Consider the following 21,950-nt stretch of genomic DNA (forward strand, 5'->3'; position numbering starts at 1 on the left):
CTTAACTGATGACATTCCACCATTGTGATTTGTTCCTGCCCCACCCCAACTGATCAATCGACTTTGTGACATTCCTCCCCTGGACAATGAGTCTCATGAGCTCCCCACCAAGCACATTGTGACCCCCTCCCCGATAACAATAAATAACCGCCTTCAACTGTAATTTTCCACTGCCTAACCAAGTCCTGTAAGACTGCCCCTCTCCTGTCTTCCTTTGCTGACTCCTTTTTTGAAACTTAGTCTGCCTGCACCCAGGTGATTAAAAACTTTATTGCTCACACAAAGCCTGTTTGGTGGTCTCTTCACATGGACGCGTGTGACATTTGGTGCTGAAGACCCAGACCAGGGGGACTCCTTCAGGAGACCGGCCCCCTGTCCTTGCCCTCACTCCGTGAGGAGATCCATCTAGGACGTCAGGTCCTCAGAACAGCCCAAGGAATGTCTCACCAATTTCAAATCAGGTAAGCGGTCTCTTCACTCTCTTCTCCCGCCTCTCTTGTTATCCTTCAATGTCCCTATTCTTCCAATTCCAGTTCTTTTTCTTCTTTAGTAGAGACAAAGGAGACATATTTTATCTGTGAACTCAAAAACTCCAACATTGGTCACAGATTTGGGAAGATAGTCTTCCCTTGGTGTCTGATCATAGCGGGGATGCCTGCCTTGATCATTCACCCACATTCCCTTGGTGGCAGGTCAATTGCGGGGACCCCTGCTTTGGCTGCTTACCCACATTACAGCCCAGGACTCAGTCAGGGATGCCTACTCTAAGACTGGTAGCTGCCCACCTCCATTTCTCTGTGTCTCTACCTTCCTCTTTAAACTTACCTTCTTCTCCACTATGGGCAATCTTCTGCCATCCATTCCTCCCTCTTCCCCCTTAGCCTGTGTTCTTGAAAACCTAAAACCCCTTCGACTAACATCTGACCTAAAACCTAAACATTTTATTTTCTTCTGTAATACCGCTTGACCCCAATACAAACTCGACAATAGTTCCAAGTGGCCAGAGGATCGCACTTTCGATTTGTCCGTCCTACAAGATCTAGATAATTTTTGTCATAAAATGGGCAAATGGTCTGAGGTGCCTGACGTCCAGGCATTCTTTACACATCGGTCCCTCCCTAGTCTCTGCTCCCAATGCAACTCGTCCCAAATCTTTCTTCTTTCTCTCCTGTCTTTTCCTTCAGTCTCCACCCCAAGCTCTGAGTCCTTTGAATTCTCCTTTTTTATGGACCCATCTGACCTCTCCCCTCCTCCCCAGGCTGCTCCTCACCAGGCTGAGCCAGGTCGCAATTCTCCCTCAGCCTCTGCTCTCCCACCCTATAATCCTTCTATCACCTCCCCTCCTCATACTGGTTTACAGTTTCATTCTGTGAGGAGCCCTCCCCCGCCTGCCTAACAATTTCCTCTTAGGTGGCTGGAGCCGAAGGCATAATCAAGGTTAATGCTCCTTTTTCTTTATTCGACCTCTCCCAAATCAGTTAGCATTTAGGCACTTTTTCATCAAATATAAAAACCCAGCCCAGTTTATGGCCCATTTGGCAACAACCCTTAGATGCTTTTCCACCCTAGACCCAGAGGGCCCAGAAGGCTGTCTTATTCTCAAATCTTATTCTCAAATGTCTTATTCTCAAAATGTATTTTATCACCCAGTCAGCTCCCAACATTACAAAAAGCTCCAAAAATTAGATTCCGGCCCTCAAACCCCACAACAGGACTTAATTAACCTTGTTTTCAAGGTGTACAATAATAGAGAAGAGGCAGCCAAGTGGCAACTTATTTCTGAGTTGCAATTACTTGCCTCCGCTGTGAGAGAAACCCCAGACACATCTCCAGCACACAAGAACTTCAAAACGCCGAAACTGCACTGGCCAGGCATTCCTCCAGGACCTCCTCCCCCAGGATGTTGCTTCAAGTGCCAGAAATCTGGCCACTGGACCAAGGAATGCCCACAGCCCAGGATTCCTCCTAAGCCATGTCCCATCTGCACAGGACCCCACTGGAAATTGGACTGTCCAACTTGCCTGGCAGCCACTCCCAGAGCCCCTGGAACTCTGGCCCAAGGCTGTCTGTCTGATTCCTTCCCAGATCTTCTTGGCATGGCGGCTGAAGACTGACAGTGCCCAATCACCTCGGAAGCCTCCTGGACCATCACAGATGCTTCAGGGAACTCTTACAGTGGAAGGTAAGTCCGTCCCTTCTTAATTGATACAGAGGCTACTCACTCCACATTACCTTCTTTTCAAGGGCCTGTTTCCCTTGCCTCTGTAACTGTTGTGGGTATTGATGGCCAGGCTTCTAAACCTCTTAAAACTCCCCAACTCTGGTGCCAACTTGGACATTATTTTATGCACTCTTTTTTAGTTATCCCCACCTGCTCAGCTCCCTTATTAGGTCAACACATTTTAACTAAATTATCTGCTTCCCTGACTATTCCTGGGCTACAGCCACACCTTATTGCCACCCTTTTCCCCAGTTCAAAGCCTCCTTCACATCCTCCTCTCATGTCTCCCTACCTTAATCCACAGTACGGGATACCTCTACTCCCTCCTTGGTGACTGATCAGGCACCACTTACCATCCCATTAAAACCTAATCACTCTTACCCCACTCAACGCCAATATCCCATCCCACAGTAGGCTTTAAAAGGGTTAAAGCCTGTTATCACCTGCCTGTTACAACATAGCCTCTTAAAGCCTACAAATTCTCCTTACAACTCCCCTATCCTACCCATCCAGAAACCAGACAAATCTGACAGGTTGGTTCACAATCTTCGCCTTATTAACCAAATTGTCTTATTAACCAAATTAACCAAATTGTTAAATTGTCGCCTTCTTAACCAAATTAACCAAATTGTTTGTGGTGCCAAACCCATAAACTCTCCTACCCTCAATACCTCCCTCCACAACTCATTATTCCATTCTTGACCTCAAAGATGCTTTCTTCACTATTCCTTTGCACCCCTCATCCTAACCTCTTTTTGTTTTCACATGGACTGACCCTGACATCCACCAATCTCAGCAACTCATTTGGACTGTACTGCTGCAAGGCTTCAGCGACAGCCCCCATTACTTCAGTCAAGCTCTTTCTCATAATTTACTTTCTTTCCGTCCATGTGTTTCTCACCTTAGTCAATATATGGACTTACCTTCTTGTTCAGCCCCAACCTCGTGCCAGACACCAGCCCTCTAGGCGACTATCTTCCAGTCCTCCAGCAGGCTAGTCAGGAAATTCACCAGGCTACTAATCTTCTCTTGCCTACTCTAGATTCCCAGCCATATGAAGACACCCTAGCTGGACGATCAGTTCTTGTTAAGAATCTGACCCCTCAAACTCTACAACCTCAATGGACCAGACCCTACTTAGTCATCTATAGTACCCCAACTGCCGTCCACCTGCAGGACCCTCCCCCTTGGGTTCACCATTCCAGAATAAAGCTGTGTCCCTCGGACAGCCAGCCTGATCTCTCCTCTTCCTCCTGGAAGTCACAAGTACTCTCCTCTACTTCCCTTAAACTCACTCACATTTCTGAAGAACAGTAATAACCCTTATGAGCCTAATACATCCCTTCATTCAATTAGGTCTATTGATCCTGACCCTGCTTTTTACAACAGGGCTTTACACAGTCACCCCCACTACTTGGACTGTGCCCCAAAAACTTGTCATCACTACTATTTTCTGTCTAGTCATACTCCTATTCACCATTCTCAACTACTCATTAATTCCCTGCCCTTGTTTACACTGCCGGTTTATACTTTTCCTCCAAGCCATCATAACTGCTATCTCCTGGTTTTACCTCAAACCACCACCCTTAACTCTCCCTTGGAGTGGATAGAAGATCTTCAGTGGCAAGGTACACTCCAATTCTTCAATCCTGAGGAAGTCCTTTTTTTTACTTTTCTACTCACTTTTATCCTTGCCCCAGTTCTCCAATCACTCTCTACCTCTCCCTAGTTACCTCCAGCATACTATCAATCTCACCCACTCTCTCCTCACTGCCTCCAATCCTTCTCTAGCAAAGAATTGTTGGCTATGCATTTCCCTTTCTTCCTGCTCTTACACAGCCATCCCTGCTCTACAGGCCGACTGGGCTATACCTCTCCTTTCTCCCTGCACCTCTGAACCTCCTTTAATAGCCCTCATCTTTACCCGTCTGAGGAACTTCTTTAGTTTCTAGACAGATGTGGTGAGAACTCCCCAGACTTCGCAACCCACAAGTTGCCACACTTCTCCACATCTACTTAACCCGGCACCTTTCTCCTTACGTCAGTTTGATCCCCGCCCCCATATTTGGACCCCTAACCACACAAACAACTACCCCTGTTGCCGCTCCTTTATGCATCTCCTGACAACAGCCTACTGGAATCCCTTTAGGCAACCTTCCACTGTCCAAATGTTCCTTTACTCTTTATCTCCAGAACCTATCCATACACATTACCAAACAGATGGGAGCATTCCAACTTCACATTACTGATAAGCCCTCTATCATTACTGACAAACTCAAAAACATTGGCAGTCACTATTGTTTAGGAAGACACCTACCCTGCATCTCACTCCAGCCTTGGCTACCCTCCCCCTGCTCCTCTGACTCTCCTCCTAGCCCCTCCTCTTGCTTGCTTATACCCAGCCCCATGAATAGCAGTGAAAGGTTACTTGCAGACACTATGCACTTTCTCATATACCTGATGAAAGGACTTCCTCAGGATAGAAGAATTGGAGTGTACCTTGCCACTGAAGATCTTCTATCCACTCCAAGAGAGAGTTAAGGGTGGCGGTTTGAGGTAAAACCAGGAGATATCAGTTATGATGGTTTGGAGAACCGAACCTCTGCGCAGTTGCACCATCAATCCCTATTACAACCTCTGATGGCTGCTGCCCTTGCTGGAGCTCTAGGATTTTGGGTGCAGGATTCCTCTTTCAGTACACCCTCTCACCTTTTCACTTGACATTTCCAGTTCTGCCTGACACAAGGTCTCTTCTTTTCTTGTGGCTCTTCCACCTACATGTGCCTACCTGCCAACTGGATGGACACATGTACTCTAATCTTCCTTACCCCCAAAATCCATTTTGCAGATGGGAACGAACAACTGCCTGTCCCCCTCATGACACCAACACAACAAAAAAGAGTCACCCCACTAATCCCTTTACTTGTGGGTCTAAGACTTTCTGCCTCCACAATTGCTCTTGGAACTGGAATAGCAGGCGTCTCAACCTCTGTCACAACATTCTGCAGCCTCTCTAATGACTTCTCTGCTAGCATTACAGATATATCACAGACTTTATCTGTCCTCCAAGCCCAGGTCGACTCTAGCTGCAGTTGTCCTCCAGAACCGCCTAGGCCTTGATTTACCCACTGCTGAAAAAGGAGAACTCCATATATTTCTTAATGAAGAGTGTTGTTTTTACTTTAATCAATCTGGCCTGGTATATAATAACATCAAAAAACTCAAAGACAGAGCTCAAAAACGCTCTAATCAGGCAACTAATTGCACTGGACCCACCTGGCCACTCTCGAACTGGGTATCCTGGCTTCTTCCAATCGTTAGTCCTCTAATACCTAGCTTCCTCCTCTTATTCAGGCCTTGTGTCTTCTGATTAATCTCTCAATTCCTACGAAACCACATCCCAGCTGTCACCATTCTATATGGCAAATGCTGCTGTTAACAACCCGACAATATCACCCCTTACCCCAAAATCTTAACTTCAGTCTAATCTCTCCTACTTTAGGTTCCCACGCCACCCCTAATCCTGCTCGAAACAGCCCTGAGACACGTCGCCCATCACCCTTCCATACCGCCCTAAAAATTTTCACCCCAAGTTTTCACTACTATTTCTCATTTCATTTCTTCATTATTAACATAAAAAGACAGGAATGTAAGGTCCTCTGAGCTGGCCACACCATGGTCAAGCCATCGTGACACTCCCCCCGCCCGTGATAACGTACTTTGTGATATTCCCCATCCTTGTGAATGTACTTTCTAACATTCCTCCCCGCCCTTGTGACAACACACCCTCCCCGCCCTTGTGAATGTACTTTGTAACATCCCCACCCCCTCCTTGTGACAATACATCCTCCCTGCCCTTGTGACCTTGTGAATGTACTTTGTAATATCCTCCCCACCCTTGTGAATGTACTTTGTAATATCCATCCCCTGCCCGCAACAAAAAAAAAAAAAAAAAAAAAAAAATTGCTCCTAACTCCACCACCTATCTCAAACCTATAAGAACCAATGATAATCCCAGCACCCTTTGCTGACTCCTTTCTCAGACTCAGCCCACTTGCACCCAAGTGAATAAACAGCCTTGTTGCTCACACTAAGCCTGCTCAGGTGGTCTCTTATACAGATGCGCTTAACATACATATCGTGTGGAAAGCATGTAAATTATAGGAATGTACCACTTTTGTCCCATTTTATTTCTCAATGTACTGGACGCATTTATTGGAAGGCACATAACAGGTCTTTGTGGGAAGAAACAGAAAGAAATCACAAAAGCAATTAAGACAGCTTAAATAATGGGATTTATGCAAGTTACATACAAGGATCCTGCTTACCTCAAAGACCCCAAAGTTTGTAACATCAATTATCGGGAATAAAATTATACAAGGTTACCACCAATAAACTTATTTTACAGTTAAAACAAAAGTTTTCCTCTTTATATCTCTGAATTGTTTATTTAAAGACAATTTCAAAAGAAATACTTCATTTGGGGGAACTTCTAACCACTGAACAAATAGCAATTATCCTAGTATTGGATCATCTTTGTCTCCTATCACTATCATTTTCTTTCCTATTGCTTTCATTTTTATCTCTTTTCTTAGCCATTGTTTAAACATTCATCAAGTTTTAATTTACTTAACCCTTGTAACAAGTCTATGAGTTAAGTGCTATCATTATTCTCATTGTTTTTGTTGGGGCAAAATGAAATATATTCAAGCTAGGTAATTTAAGGACTATTTAATAAAAGGATCATCTAAAAGGTATGGGCAGAATGTAGGATAACCCCAGGGGACAGCAAAGTGCTCTGGGTTTCACAACAGTTAGGAGGCACTGTTATCATCCTTAGGCCTGAAAGATACAGAAAGGACGTAAATACTATTTCCCTAACATAGAGTGAACTATTTTGGTAAGGGCTGTTGTGGGGGATATGACCTTCAGTGAAGGGACAGAGCCCTGGGACCTCATAAGAAGGGAGCTAGGGGGATAAACTCTCCAGCTCTACGCTCTTCTTTCTCTTTAATTTCCTTTGAGTGCTTCCCATTGCCCAGATCCAATTTGAAACTAAAGGTCAAGATAGCTTCTTGATGCATTCCATATAGGTCAGTCTCTGCCTCCTAGGACACAAAACAGAGTAGAGAAGGGTGGATATTGGTCTACAGGGGCAAAATAAAGGTATTTAGCATAATCACTTTACACTACAGTACTGCTACACCATTCTGTCTCCATCGGTGGGTGGTTAGAAAGGTAGGTAGATAGTCAACTATTTTATGGAGCAAATAATAAAAATGTATACAGGCCTTTTGCAAACTAACCAAAAAATAAAAATAAAAAGAACAGGGCAAAAAAAAAAAAAAAAAAAGCTTTTTATAGGCATATATCATGTTATTTTTGGAAATCACTATTAAGAACTGTAAGGTTCCTTGATTGTTCCAGTGCTTAAAAGCATCCAGGAGATGGCAGCATTGGTAAAGTATTTAAAAATCAAATGTTAAAAATATTTTTCACAATTATTATTGATAGATAATGAGCTTCCTAAATGGAATAACGTTTTAAAGTATAGTTGGTAGTAAATAACTAAAAATGCAGAAATGCTAAATTATTGTCAAATAATAGCATGGCTTTATGCAGGCTGTAATTCAAGAGTACAGTCACATGACACATAATGACGGTTCAGTAGATGATGGGACTGAAAATACAACAGATTACAACAGGGCTAAAAAATTTCTGTCTCCTAATGACGCCTAGGATAATGGGTGTGTTTGTGTCTTAGTTTGTTATTTGTTTCTTTTTTCATTTTTTTCTTTTGAGACCTGGGTCTCGCTCTGTCACCCAGGCTGCAGTGCAGTGGTGCTATCTTGGTTCTCTGCAGCCTCCATCTTTGGGGCTCAAGCGATCCTCCTGTCTCAGCCTCTGGGGTAAGATTCCAGGCATGCACCATCATGCCTGGCTAATTTCTATATTTTTTTGTAGAGACGGGGTTTCACCATGTTGTCTAGGCTGATCTCAAGGTCCTGAGCTCAGGAGATCCTCCCATCTCAGCCTCCCAAAGCGCTGGGACTACAGGTGTGGGACTATGTGCCTGACCTGACAAAAACAAGTTTAATAACTAGAGGCAACTATTCACAAATGATATGCAAAATATCATATGTAAGATGCGGTGGCTTATTAAAAACTAGGTATCACAGACATCATATCAGTTATGAGGCAAAATAAATTAATCTGCCTTTAAATGTTATTTCTAAACTGTTTTAATCATTTCCAACATTGAAACATAAATTGTTAAAGATACACATAGATGTCAATATTCTGGCCCAGGTACTTAACTGGGTAGAGAAGATAAAATGCTAAAAAACAATCTGACCTTCTAAACCCTCACCCTGAGATGGAGACAAAACTCCAATGAATTACAATACAATTCGATCTGGCTCTAATAGCAAGGTGCTATCTAAATGGGAGGGCCAACTTGCCTAACTCCACCTTGGGAGACAGGGAAGGCTTCACCAGGGAGGGAAGACGGAGCAGAGACTTTGAGAGATGAGCCTGCGTTTGCCAGGATAGGGAGAAGGCCACTGCCTGCAGAAAGAAGAGCAGATGTGGGGGAGGGTAGACATGAAATAGCTCACCCTATCCCAATGGTTAACCAGAGGCAATATTGCCCCCAGGGAAGATTTCGAAATGTAACATTTTTGCTTGTCACCACTGGAGAAGTGCTACTGGCAGCTAGTGGGCAAAGGTCAGGGATGCAGCTAAACATCCCACAGTGCACAGTCAACCACGACAAATGAATTATCTGACCTCAAATACTGCCACCGTTGAAAAACTGCTGTAACCGCAAATGGCATTTCTTTGAATGGCAAGGTTACAGAGAGGAATAGAAAAAAGGCAAGCGATGATCCAGGAACGTTTCCTAAAAGGGGGCGGGGATAAAAGTAAGGAAGGTTTATTGACTCCCCTCCCCCAAAAAAAGAGAAAAAAAGAAAGAAAAGTTTAGATTTTATTGCAAATGTGAGAGAAAGCCACACAATCAGATTTGCATACTAGAAAGATTGCTGTGACTGTGGGAAGAGAATGGACTGAGATGGCGACGCTGAGAAACAAAAGAAAATTGGTATTTTAACAATTTCACTTCTCTTTTCTTTATCAAGGGGAATATCTTACAAATGAAAAAGTAGAAGTAAGGCTGGTAAGAGGAAATTGAAACTCTAGATTGATATCTAGATTGTAAGAGGGCAAGTAGCTGCCCCAGTGATTTCAGGATTTGTGATGAAGATAAATTAAACTGCCACGTCTGCGCCTCACTTCCTGAATCCCTCCCTCCCACTGGCCTGCAACGCTGCCCCTCGCTCCTGTCTGGCGTGGTTCCTTAAAGCCCTGCATTTGACTCCATACCTTGGCTCGCATTCTTTACTTATCCCACTAGACTGGCAACCCAGATTTGACTTGTTCTTCCAGTTCTGACTTGGAAACTACCCATCAGCCCTTTGCGCAGATGCTGAGGGTTAGAAATGCCCCACTCCTTAGCCCCAGGCACAGTGAGACTAACCCCGCAAGGGTGGCGGTGAAGGGGAGGGGAGAGTTTGACAAATCTCCTCCCAAGTGATATGAGAATTTATGGATGAGATTAGCAAAACGCTCTTTTTAGTCCAGACATCAGAGTAAGAGCCAAATTCTGTTTCCTGCAGTGTCCCCACCCGACCTTTCACCTCTACTCCTACCATCCTGCCCCTCAGTCACCCAGCCCAGCTGACCTCCTTCTGCCTCAGAGTTTGCATTGGCTGTTTCTATCTAGATGAAAAACAGAATTCCCTAGAGAGATTTCATAAAATGCCCGGATCTGACCCTTACATCCTTTTACTTTTCCTTCTGGGTTTGGCTTTCTCTTCTTTCCTTCCCTTTCACTCATATCAGCACCTCTACCCCACCCCCAACTCTTACCACACTCATGTCAACAACTGGGTATGTGTTTGTCATGTTTTCTCTTTGTTCACATAGACTATTTAAGTAAATAAGAAAAACCTGAGCAAGAGAGAAACATGAGGATGATAGCCCAGCTTTATTCTTCTACCCCTCCCCATCTCCTTATGATCCCTACTAGCTGGGCCCAATTGGAACCCAGAGAGCAAGGAAGCTCATTGGTACAAGTCACGTAGGTCAGCCTCTGCCTGTTTTCCCTGATGTTGCAAAATTGTAATTGCACCAGTTTATACTTCCATCAGTCTAGAAGAATTCCAGTTGTTCCACATCCTTGCTAACACTTAGTATTATGATGCTTCAGAAATTTAGCTAATCGAGGGCCGGGCACAGTGGCTCATACCTGTAATCCCAGCACTTTGGGAGGCCGAGGCAGGTGGATCACTTGAGGTCAGGAGTTCGAGACCAGCCTGATCAACATGGCAAAATCTCGTCTCTACTAAAAATACAAAAATTAGCTGGGTATGGTGGCACATACATGTAATCCCAGCTACTTGGGAGGCTGAGGCAAGAGGATCACTTGAACCTGAGAGGCAGAAGTTGTAGTGAGCTGAGATTGCACCACTGCACTCCAGCCTGGGTGACAGAGCAAGACTCTGTCAAAACACACACACAAACAAACAACTAAAGAAATTAAGCTAATCTAATGGATATGTAATGGCATCTATATATTGTTTGACTTTTTGTATTTGAGATGGAGTCTCGCTCTGTTGCCAGGCTGGAATGCAGTTGCGTGATCTTGGCTCACTGCAACCTCCACCTCCCAGGTTCAAGTGATTCTCCTGCCTAGGCCTACCAAGTAGCCGGGACTACAGACGTGTGCCACCATGCCCAGCTAATTTTTGTATTTTTAGTAGAGATAGGGTTTCACCATGTTGGCCAGGATGCTCTCGATCTCTTGACCGTTGATCCACCTTCCTCAGCCTCCCAAAGTGCTGGGATTACAGGTGTGAGCCACTGCGCCCAGCCTAATTTGCATTTATTAACAGTGAGACTGAAGCTGGGCACTGTGGCTCACACCTGTAATCCCAGCACTTTGGAGGGCCGAGGTGGGTGGGTCACTTGAGGTCAGTATTTCAAGCCCAGTCTGGCCAAAATGGTGAAACCCCATCTCTACTAACACAAAAATTAGCTGGGTGTGGTGACGCGCACCTGTAATCTCAGCTACTTGGGAGGCTGAGGGCAGAATTGCTTAAACCTGGAGGCAGCAGTTACAGTAAGCCGAGGTCACACCATTGCACTGCATCCTGGAAGACAGAGCGAGATTCTGTCTCAAAAAAAAAAAAAAAAAAAAAAACAGTGAGATTGAATATCCTTTCAGTCAATAGTGTATTATCTATTTACATCTTTTGCAATTTTTCGTTTAGATTCTTTGTCTTTTATATACTTATTTGTAGAAGTTCTTTAAATCAGCAGGGTGTGGTGGCTCACGCCTGTAATCCTAGCACTTTGGGTAGGAGGCTGAGATGGGTGGATCACGATATCAGGAGATCAAGACCATTCTGGCTAACACAGTGAAACCCCATCTCTACTAAAAATATAAAAAATTAGCTGGGCATGGTGGCACGCACCTGTAGTTCCAGTGACTCAGGAGGCTGAGGCAGGATAATCGCTTGAACCCAGGAGGCAGAGATTTCAGTGAGTCAAGATTACACCACTGCACTCCAGCCTGGGCAACAGAGTGAGACTCCATCTCAAAAAAAAAAAGGTAATTTAAATCTTCTGACTAGGCCAGTTATGGTGGCTCACACTTGTAATCCCAGCACTTAGTAAAGCCGAGATGGGAGGACTGCTTGAGCCCAGAAGTCCAAGACCAGCCTGGGCAACATGGCAAGACCACAGCTCTATTTTTTTTAATTAATATATTTTATAAATTAAAAAATAAAAATTAGCTGAGTGTGGTGCACACCTGTGGTCCTAGCAACTCAGGAGGCTGAGGTGGGAGGATCACCTGAACCTGAGAGGTCAAGGATGCAGTGAGTCATGATCATGTCAATGCACTCCAGCCTGGGTAACAGAGTGGGACCCAGTCTCAAAAAAAACAAAACAAAACAAAAAAAACTTCTGGCCTGGCACAGTGGCTTATGCCTGTAATCCTAGCACTTTGGGAGGCCAAGGCAGGTGGATCACAGGGTCAGGAGTTCAAGACCAGCCTGAAACCCTGTCTCCACTAAAAATACAAAAAAATTAGCCAGGCATGGTGGCAGGTGCCTGTAATCCCAGCCACTCAGGAGGCTGAGGCAGAGAATTGCTTGAACCTGGGAGGCAGAGGTTACAGTGAGCTGAGATGGTGCCATTGCACTCCAGCCTGGGCAACAGAGCAAGACTCTATCTGGGGGGGGGGGGGGGGGGGGGAAAAGCTTCTATGAAAATACAAATATTGCAAACATTTTCTCTCAGTCTATAGATTACATTTTCATTTTGTATGTGGTATCTTTTCATGAAAAGAAGTTTTTATTTTATTTTTTGAGACAGGGTCTCACTGTCACCCTGGCTGGAGTGCAGTGGTATGATCATAGCTCACTGCAGCCTCCAGCTCCTGGTCTCAACCAGTTCTCTTGCCTCAGCCTCCCAGGTAGCTGGGACTACAGGTATGTGTCACCACATCCAGCAAATTTTTCTGTTTTGTTTTGGTAGAGATGGTGTCTTGCTTTGTTGCCCAGGCTGGTATCAAACTTCAAGCAATCCTTCCACCTTGGCCTCCCAAAGTGCTAGGATTATAGGAGTGAGCCACTGCGCTCCAGTCAGAAGTTTTAGATTTTAATATAGTCAAATATATCAATTCTTTCATTGACTTTAGAGTTTTATTGGAAATGGGTGTTGAAATTTATCAATTATCTTTTCAAAATCTACTAAGATTATTTAAAACTTGCTAATATAGCTAATTATACTGAGAGGTTTCCTGATGTTGAACTATCCTTGAATTCCTACAGGAAGTCCTAATTGGGTATTTTTTTTTTTTTTTTTTTTTGAGACGGAGTCTTTCTCTGTTGCCAGGCTGGAGTGCAGGGGCACAATTTCGACTCACTGCAACCTCTGCCTCCTGGGTTCAAGCTATTCCCCTGCCTCAGCCTCCTGAGTAGCTGGGACTACAGGTGTGTGCCACCACGCCCAGCTAATCTTTTGTATTTTAGTAGAGATGGGGTTTCACCATGTTGGCCAGGATGATCTTGATCTCTTGACCTCATGATCCACCCACCTCAACCTCCCAAAGTACTGGGATTGCAGGTGTGAGCCACTGTGCCCAGCCCCTAATTGGGTATTCTTTATTATTAATACCAATTTTTAACTATTGGATTATACTCACTAATATTTTTATATAAATTTTGGATCTAATTTTGTTTTTTCCTTATTAGTCTTTGGTATTAAAATCATCTAAATTTATAAAAATAATGACAGAGATGTCCAACTTTTCCATGTCTGTCTGATAACAAAGGCCTTAGTTAAATTAAGTTTATATAAAGGAATCTTCCTTGGTCAGGCACTGTGGCTCACGCCTGTAATTCCAGCACTTTGGGAGGCCAAAGCAGGCAGATTACTTGAGCCCAGGCATTTGAGACCAGCCTGGCCAACATGGTAAAACCCCATCTGTACTGCAAATACAAAAATTAGCCCAGCATGGTGTCCCCCGCCTGTAGTCCCAGCTACTTGGGTGACTGAGGCAGGAGAATCGCTTGAACCCAGGAGGCCGAGTTGCAGTGAGCTGAGACCACACCACTGCACTCAAGTCTGGGAGACAGAGCAAGACTCTGTCTCAAGTAAATAAATAAAACCTTCCTAGAATTCCATCCTTTTCTGGTAAATTTTCTTACTTTCCCTTCAAATTCTTCAGTTCCAAAAAACTCTCTGACCAGGAAACACTTTGAAAACAACCTTTTCTTGGGGGCCTTAGTAAAACATCTCTCTCTCACTCTAGTAAGAAGACATTCCTTCCACAGTAATCTATGCAGTGATATATGACTATATGTTTAACTGGCTCTTAAACCAGGAAAACATGATTTGTAGCATTTGCCAATAAGCCACCATGGCAAATTTTGAGCTACCATTGTGACATCACTAAACATGGACTTGGGAAGAAATGTCCATGATTGCCTCTTGGAGGCCGGTGAAAGTTAGTTTCAGCATACTATTGAATCAAGGTCCTTCCTCTACAAATGTTAGAGAGTTACGCCAGATTGTGGAGAAATTAAAATGAAATTAAAATGTTACAGAAGACTGGACTTTACCCTGAAGGTAAAAAGAAGACCGGACTTTACCCTGAAGATAAGAAGACCACACTGTCCTTAGAGAGTAGAATCCTCTCCTAGGCGTTGGACCTCCGGGCTGCCTCTCTCTGACCCCCATGCTTTGGAGTGCCTTTCTCACATAGTTTCAAGTCTTGTCCAGTGCCTGACACCAGGCAAGGTGACAGAGGCCTCATGTCCATTTCATCCCTTCAGGGCACTCTCCAACACACTACCTGTCATGTGGTTCCTCTTCTACTCTCTCCCCCAAGTGTGGTTTCCCAGATGTCCAGAGGAGCTCCCGGACCCATGCTTACACTGTGGCTGTAGTCAGCCTACTTCTAGAAAGATGCCTAGTAAGAGCAGTATTATTTTGTGGGATCCCACAAGATTGAACTGCTGATTTTGAGTGACTCCAATTGTTTATATGGACAGGGACCCTCATATAAAAAAGTATTTGCCTTTTTTTAAGCTGGGTATAAAGCCATAGGGTTAGTGCTAGACTAGTGTAATAAATAGGAAAGGTGACTGAAATGAAACGCAGGACTTAAGGACTGACTAATAAATGAGTGTGAGAGTGGGGTTGGGGAAGGGACACTGATTTAAGTCATTTATATAGAAGCAACATGAAAGCCCTCACAGCAGTAACTCTGTAAAGGAACTAATGTAAAGAAAAAAAGCAACAGAGATTAAGACTCAATTTTTTTTTTTTTTTTTTTTTTTGAGACGGAGTCTCGCTCTGTTTCCCAGGCTGGAGTGCAGTGGCCGGATCTCAGCTCACTGCAAGCTCCGCCTCCCGGGTTTACGCCATTCTCCTGCCTCAGCCTCCCCAGTAGCTGGGACTACAGGCGCCCGCCACCTCGCCCGGCTAGTTTTTTGTATTTTTTAGTAGAGACGGGGTTTCACAGTGTTAGCCAGGATGGTCTCGATCTCCTGACCTCGTGATCCGCCCGTCTCGGCCTCCCAAAGTGCTGGGATTACAGGCTTGAGCCACCGCGCCCGGCCAAGACTCAATCTTAAAGTTGTAAACACATTTGAGAAGTGGGAGAAAGAGGAATTGGAAAAGAATATGAAGAATGGGTAGTCAAAGGGTTAAGAATTGTTAAGGATATGGAGCAATCCTCATTAATGATGGTTTTCTTTCAATTAAATCATCTTCGTGGTTTTTTTTTTTTTAATATACTAATAATGTTTATTGAGGAAATCAGGATAAAACTAAAATAACAAAGTATGTAAGAAAGGGGTAATTGAAGTGAAGGCATTTTCTTTTTTTTTTAGGTGGACAGGAAGTAGAATTTATTGGTGAGTATTAAGAGGGGGCAGCACAGTGGAAACCCTCATGAGTGCAGGGCCCGCCATTTGTCCAGAGCACCACGATTGGGAACGTACTTGACCCATCTGGGATGAGCCGCTTCTCAGCCACCATGTCTTCAAATTCATTGGCATTGAACTTGGTGAAGCCCCACTTCTTCGAGATGTGGATCTTCTGGCAGCTGGGGAGCTTGAACTTGGCCCTGCACAGGGCCTCAATCACATGCTCCTTGTTCTGCAGCTTGGTGCCGATGGACATAACTTGGCCAATGTGAACCCTGGCCACAGTGCCCTGGGGCTTTCCAATGGCACCTCACATGCCTGTTTGGAGCCTACACTGGGGTAGTGCAAGGTCAGAAACATGAACATCCATCTGAAAGGTCTGTCTCCAAGGTCCCTTAGAGCAACCCATACAACAAACAGGCTGCATCACTACCAGGGAAGCTGCTGTTTGCAGCCATTGCACACTGGGCCCCCATGAGGAAAGGAACTCAGTCGGCGTAATTGGCTGCAGGATCTTCGTGGTTTTAAAAAAATCTTAGTATAGTGTATAAAGTCAAATAATGAAAAACTGTTCCTAGGAGCATTGTTTGTAAAAACTAAAAACTGGAAACAATGAAAATATAAATGCGGTTATAATGCAAAACTATACAGCAATAAATATGTGAGCATACACAACATTATAGATGATTCTCACAATATTGAGTGGAAAAAGTGAGGTCCAAGGGATAAAGTTCATTTTAACTTCCAAAACAGGCCAAATTAACCTATGCTGTCAATATTCAGGATAGTTGTTTATTTTCGGGAAAGAGGAAGTGGTGATTGGCAGGAACACAAAGGGAGCTTGGGGTTCTGTTAGTGTTCTATTTCCTGACTTGGGGTTGGTCAGAATGTGTTCCCCTTGTCAAAATTCATAAAATCATTGCTCTATATACTTAAAAATGTATGTACTTTAGTCAGTACACACTATGCTTAAATGGAAAAGTTTATTTTATAATGTAAAAGATACCTCCAGCTGGGCATGTGGCTCATGCCTATAAGTAAACCCAGCACTTTGGGAGGTTGAGGCAGACTAGAGCCTGGGCCACATGGCAAAACCCCGCCTCTACAAATAAAAAATTAGTTGGGCGTGGAGGTGTGTGCCTGTTGTCCCAGCTACTCAGGAGGCTGAGGTGGGTGAGCCGAAATCATGCCACTGCACTCCATTCTGGGTGACAGAGCGAGACCCTGTCTCAATAAATAAATAAGTAGTACTTCCAACTTTCCAAGGCACCTTAACCTCTAGTCTTTTTTTTCCCCCTTTTTGTGGAGAACAGGGTCTTGCTGTATTGCCCAGGCAGCTCTCAAACTCCTGGGCGCAAGCTCTCCTCCCGCCTCTGCCTCCCTAAATGCTGGGATGAAAGGCATGAGTCACTGCACCCGGTCTAGCCTCTAGGCTTAATTTCCAGAGGTAAATAATATATTAACAATGCATTATCCAGCTGGGCGCGGTGGCTCATGCCTGTAATCCCAGCACTTTGGGAGGCCAGGGCGGACGGATCATGAGGTCAGGAGATTGAGACCACCCTGGCTAACATGGTGAATCCCTGTCTCTACTAAAAAATACAAAAAAAAATTAGCCAGGCGTGGTGGCAGGCACCTGTAGTCCCAGCTACTTGGGAGGCTGAGGCAAGAGAATGGCGTGAACCCAGAAGGCGGAGCTTGCAGTGAGCCAAGATCACGCCACTGCACTCTAGCCTGGGCAACAGAATGAGACTCCATCTCAAAAAAAAAAAAAAAACAAAGAAAAAAGAAAAGAAAGCAAACCTCTCAAAATAATCCTTTGCAGTGAAGTTCAACTTTGTACTCCTTAAGATGATGGCTGGTGCATAGTTTCTTGGGGGTCCACTTTAGCATTTTTAGTAGAGAAATGTACTTCCATACACTTCATTCTTCAAAATTAATAACATATTTCTTTTACTCTTTTACTTCTTTTACTCTTCCAGAGATGATGGAAAGAATGCTGAATTGTATAAACAATGCCAGCACTGTCCTATAAAACAATGAACCAGTATCGTTCAAGATACCCAGTGACTCAAGATTAAAGCATAACATATTGACATTAGAAGAAAATTTACACATCACGAAGTAGTATTTACTGCATTTTGTCTGCCATCATCTGTTCCTCATTCTCTTGATAGCAACACCTTGATTTTCCTTTGGAGAAACGCCCTCTTCCCTATTCTGAGTCCCTGTGTTTCTTTTTTTTTTTTTTTTTTTGAGACGGAGTCTTGCTCTGTTGCCCAGGCTGGAGTGCAGTGGCTAGATCTCAGTTCACTGCAAGCTCCGCCTCCTGGGTTCATGCCATTCTCCTGCCTCAGCCTCCCGAGTAGCTGGGACTACAGGCGCCCGCCACCGTGCCCGGCTAATTTTTTGTATTTTTTAGTAGAGACGGGGTTTCACCGTGTTAACCAGGATGGTCTCCATCTCCTGACCTCGTGATCCGCCCGCCTCGTTCTCCCAAAGTGCTGGCATTACAGGCATGAGCCACCACGCCCGGCGGAGTCCCTGTGTTTCAAATGAAACACTTCACCCCCATCCTAGGTCCAGGAGTGGACATATGACCCAGGAACGAACAATCAACATATCCCATTTCCCTGGATCTAATGATTATTCCAAAGATACGCACATGTTCCTCCCCAGGCCAAGGAGGAGCAACTGCAGAATATTTTGCTAGCATCATTGAGAAAAAGATGTTTTCTTTGCATTGGAGTTATTAAATAATAAGAATATAATTTAGAGTTGTGAAAGGCCAGCACATGAAAACCTATTTAACATGATAAGGATTGGACAGAGTCTCAATGATTTCATGTAGGTCCTGAATCTAAATGCATCCAAAAATAGTGCTATTACAGACTAGATTGTGCCCCCTCAAAATTCATATGTTGAAGCACTAATCCCCAATGTGAGTGCACTTGGAGACAGAGCCTTTAAAGAGGTCATACTGGGTGCAGTGACTCACGCCTGTAATCCCAACACTTTGGAAGACCAAGGCGGGTGGATCACCTGAGGTCAGGAGTTCAAGACCAGACTGGCCAACACGGCGAAACTCTGTCTCTACTAAAAAACAAACAATACGGCTGGCGCAGTGGCTCATGTCTGTAATCCCAACGCTTTGGGAGGCCGAGGTGGGCAGATTACTTGAAGTAAAGAGTTCGAGACCAGCCTGGCCAGCATGGTGAAACCCTATCTCTACTAAAAACACAAAAAAATTTAGTTGGGCGTGGCAGCACATGCCTGTAGTCCCAGCTACCTGGGAGGCTGAGGCAGGAGAATGGCATGAACCCGAAGGTGGAGGCTGTAGTGAGTTGAGATCACCCCATTGCACTCCAGCTTGGGTGACAGAGCAAGACTCTGTGTCAAAAAGAAAAAAACAAAAATTAGCCAGGTGTGGTGGCACGCTCTGTTGTCTCAGCTATTCAGGAGGCTGAGGCACAAGAATCGCTTGAACCCGGGAGGCGGAGGCTGCAGTAAGCTGAGATTGCAGTACTGCACTCCAGCCTGGGTGACAGAGTGAGACACTGTCACAAAATAATAATAATAATAATAATAATAATAATAATAATAATAATAATAATGAGGCCAGGCACAGTGGCTCACGCCTGTAATCCCAGCACTTTTGGAGGCCGAGGCAGGCGGATCACGAGGTCAGTACATTGAGACCATCCTGGCTAACACGGTGAAACCCTGTTTCTACTAAAAATACAAAAAATTAGCCAGGCATGGTGGCACACACCTGTAGTCCCAGCTACTCAGGAGGCTGAGGCAGGAGAATCGCTTGAACCCAGGAGGTGGAGGTTGCAGTGAGCTAAGATCGCACCACTGTACTCCAACTTGGGCAACAGAGCGAGACTCCGTCTCAAATAAATAAATAAATAATAACAGCCCCTAAAACGTGGAATTGGCTAATTGAGGTGAGGTAAAAGGTAGTGAGAATTTCCCCACTCCCCAGTTAGAAATGATTAGCAATTACTGGTTTTTGGTAGAAAAATGCCCGGCTAGATTGCTGCCGATTTTATATTAGGACTCTTCATGTATTAAACAATAACAAGGCAGGACGTTTGGAGACTTGATAGAATATTCATTATGTTGAAATGTTTGCTTTTTGGTAAAGTCCAACATGAAAGAGCCAAACTTTGTTTGAACCTAGCTAATCTAAAAACAGAAAATATAAAAAACACAGTTTTGCCTATGGTTAATAATCCAAGATGGCCAAGAATCAGTTCTGGCTTTCCGGGATTAGAATGTCAAAATCCTATACCCAAAAATAAAGTGAACGCTAAGGAGGCCAGGATACTGATATCCACAGATCACTCCCAGTTACTTCCTGTTATTCATGCCCTGGATGACAAAGGGGACAATTGTTCTTATTACAAAGAGCCAGTTAAAAGAATGTAGCCAGAAAAGAAGGAACTGTCTCATTCTGCCTCTCCACTTCGGATAGGGCCATGATAGAGGTCAACAAGCTACAATGTAGTGGATGGTCCAAGCACCAAAGTTTGTTTTAAAAAACAAGATAAAAATAATTCTGGTTTTGGTTATAAGCTTGGGGAATGTGAATAGAAAACAAAAAAGTACTAACATTATACGTAAGTTGTATTGCTTTAGAAACCCTAAGCCTGGTCGGGCGCAGTGGCTCACTCCTGTAATCCCAGCACTTTGGGATGCCGAAGTGGGTGGATCACCTGAGGTCGGGAGTTCAAGACCAGGCTGACCAACATGGAGAAACCCCTTCTCTACTGAAAATACAAAATTAGCTGGGCATGGTAGTGCATGCCTGTAATCCTAGCTACTCGGGAGGAGGCTGAGGCAGGAGAATACCTTGAACCTGGGAGGTGGAGGTTGCAGTGAGCCAAGATCGCGCCATTGCATTCCGGTCTGGGCATCAAGAGCGAAACTCCCTTCAAAAAAAAAAAAAAAAAAAACACCTGGAGCCTAAAAAAGAGGGGAACTCTATTGTAATGGCCGCCTCAAACCTTTCTTTTTTTTAATATGGAATGCTGGAATGCTTCACGAATGTGCACTTAATCCACGCAGAGGGACCATGCTAATCATCTCTGTGTGGTTCCAATTTTAGTATATGTGCTGGTTTTTTTTTTTTTTTTTTTTTTTTGAGGCGGAGTCTCGCTCTGTCGCCTGGAGTGCAGCAGCCGGATCTCAGCTCACTGCAAGCTCCGCCTCCTGGGTTTACGCCATTCTCCTGCCTCAGCCTCCCGAGTAGCTGGGACTACAGGCACCCGCCACCTCGCCCGGCTAGTTTTTTTTTTTTTGTATTTTTAGTAGAGATGGGGTTTCACTGTGTTAGCCAGGGTGGTCTCCATCTCCTGACCTCGTGATCCGCCCGTGTCAGCCTCCCAAAGTGCTGGGATTATAGGTTTAAGCCACCGCGCCCGGTATATGTGCTGTTGAAGCAAGCATTCTTCTCTTTTGAAAACGGTAGTTTTTTACTGTGGTAATCCTGTTTTCCTTTCATTTTTGTGCAATAGATGTTTCAGGATGATCAAATATATTATTTAGCTATAAGTTCCAAAATCATGAGGCCTTTTAGAATAGTGCTATTCAAAGACTATAAAGCTATGTTGCACTTTTGCAACTATAGACATATATGTGATACTTCTGAGAATTTTTATTTAAGCCAAATAAAATAAAGCAAAACACCATTATCTCTTGAACGTTGTCATTGTCACTGTATGTTTTGATGGCCAAGCCAAAATTCTGTGAGAGAGGCTAATAGGAAAGATAGTATTTCATACAAGGGTGAGAAAATTATGGATGACTAGTACAGATTAACTAAATTATGCAAAGGCATGTATTGAGGTAATGACACAATAAAGACAGGAATTCGGGGCTTTCTCTGTTTTCATTCAGGGGCAAGAAAAGACTAGGCAGCAAAGCTGGGCATGGTGTTTCACACCTGTAATTTCAACACTTTGGGAGGCTGAGGCAGGAGGATCACTTGAACCCAGGAGTTTTAGATCAGCCTGAGCAACATAGTGAGACCTCCATCTCTACTGAAAATCAAAAATCAGCTGGGCATGATGGCATGTGCCTATAGTCCCAGCTACTAGGGAGGCTGAGGTAGAAGAACTGCTTGAGCCCAGGAGGTTGAGGCTGCAGTGAGCCTTAATCCTGCCACTACCCTCCAGCCTGAGTGACAGAGTGAGGCCCTGTCTCAAAAAAAAGACACCAGG

General features: G+C 44.2%; 1 long non-coding RNA gene, 1 other non-coding gene and 2 pseudogenes across 2 annotated transcripts; 1 reads left to right on the top strand and 3 right to left on the bottom strand.

The window, feature by feature from the left end:
- The first annotated feature begins 255 nt into the window (after nt 1-255).
- Nucleotides 256-3,447, top strand: LOC111552108. The gene is made up of 3 exons (XR_002734548.1): nt 256-461; nt 1,990-2,182; nt 3,264-3,447. It is a non-coding gene; the product is annotated as an uncharacterized LOC111552108 (long non-coding RNA).
- Nucleotides 3,448-15,699: 12,252 nt separating this feature from the next.
- LOC111552107 lies at nt 15,700-16,257 on the bottom strand (annotated as a pseudogene).
- Nucleotides 16,101-16,234, bottom strand: LOC111552148. Its single transcript, XR_002734562.1, has one exon. It is a non-coding gene; the product is annotated as a small nucleolar RNA SNORA70 (small nucleolar RNA).
- A 4,496-nt stretch (nt 16,258-20,753) lies between the features above and the next one.
- On the bottom strand, nt 20,754-20,845 carry LOC111552145 (annotated as a pseudogene).
- Between the last annotated feature and the right edge of the window lie 1,105 nt (nt 20,846-21,950).

This window comes from Piliocolobus tephrosceles, chromosome 10 (genome assembly GCF_002776525.5).
Source record: "Piliocolobus tephrosceles isolate RC106 chromosome 10, ASM277652v3, whole genome shotgun sequence".
NCBI classification, from domain to species: domain Eukaryota; kingdom Metazoa; phylum Chordata; class Mammalia; order Primates; family Cercopithecidae; genus Piliocolobus; species Piliocolobus tephrosceles.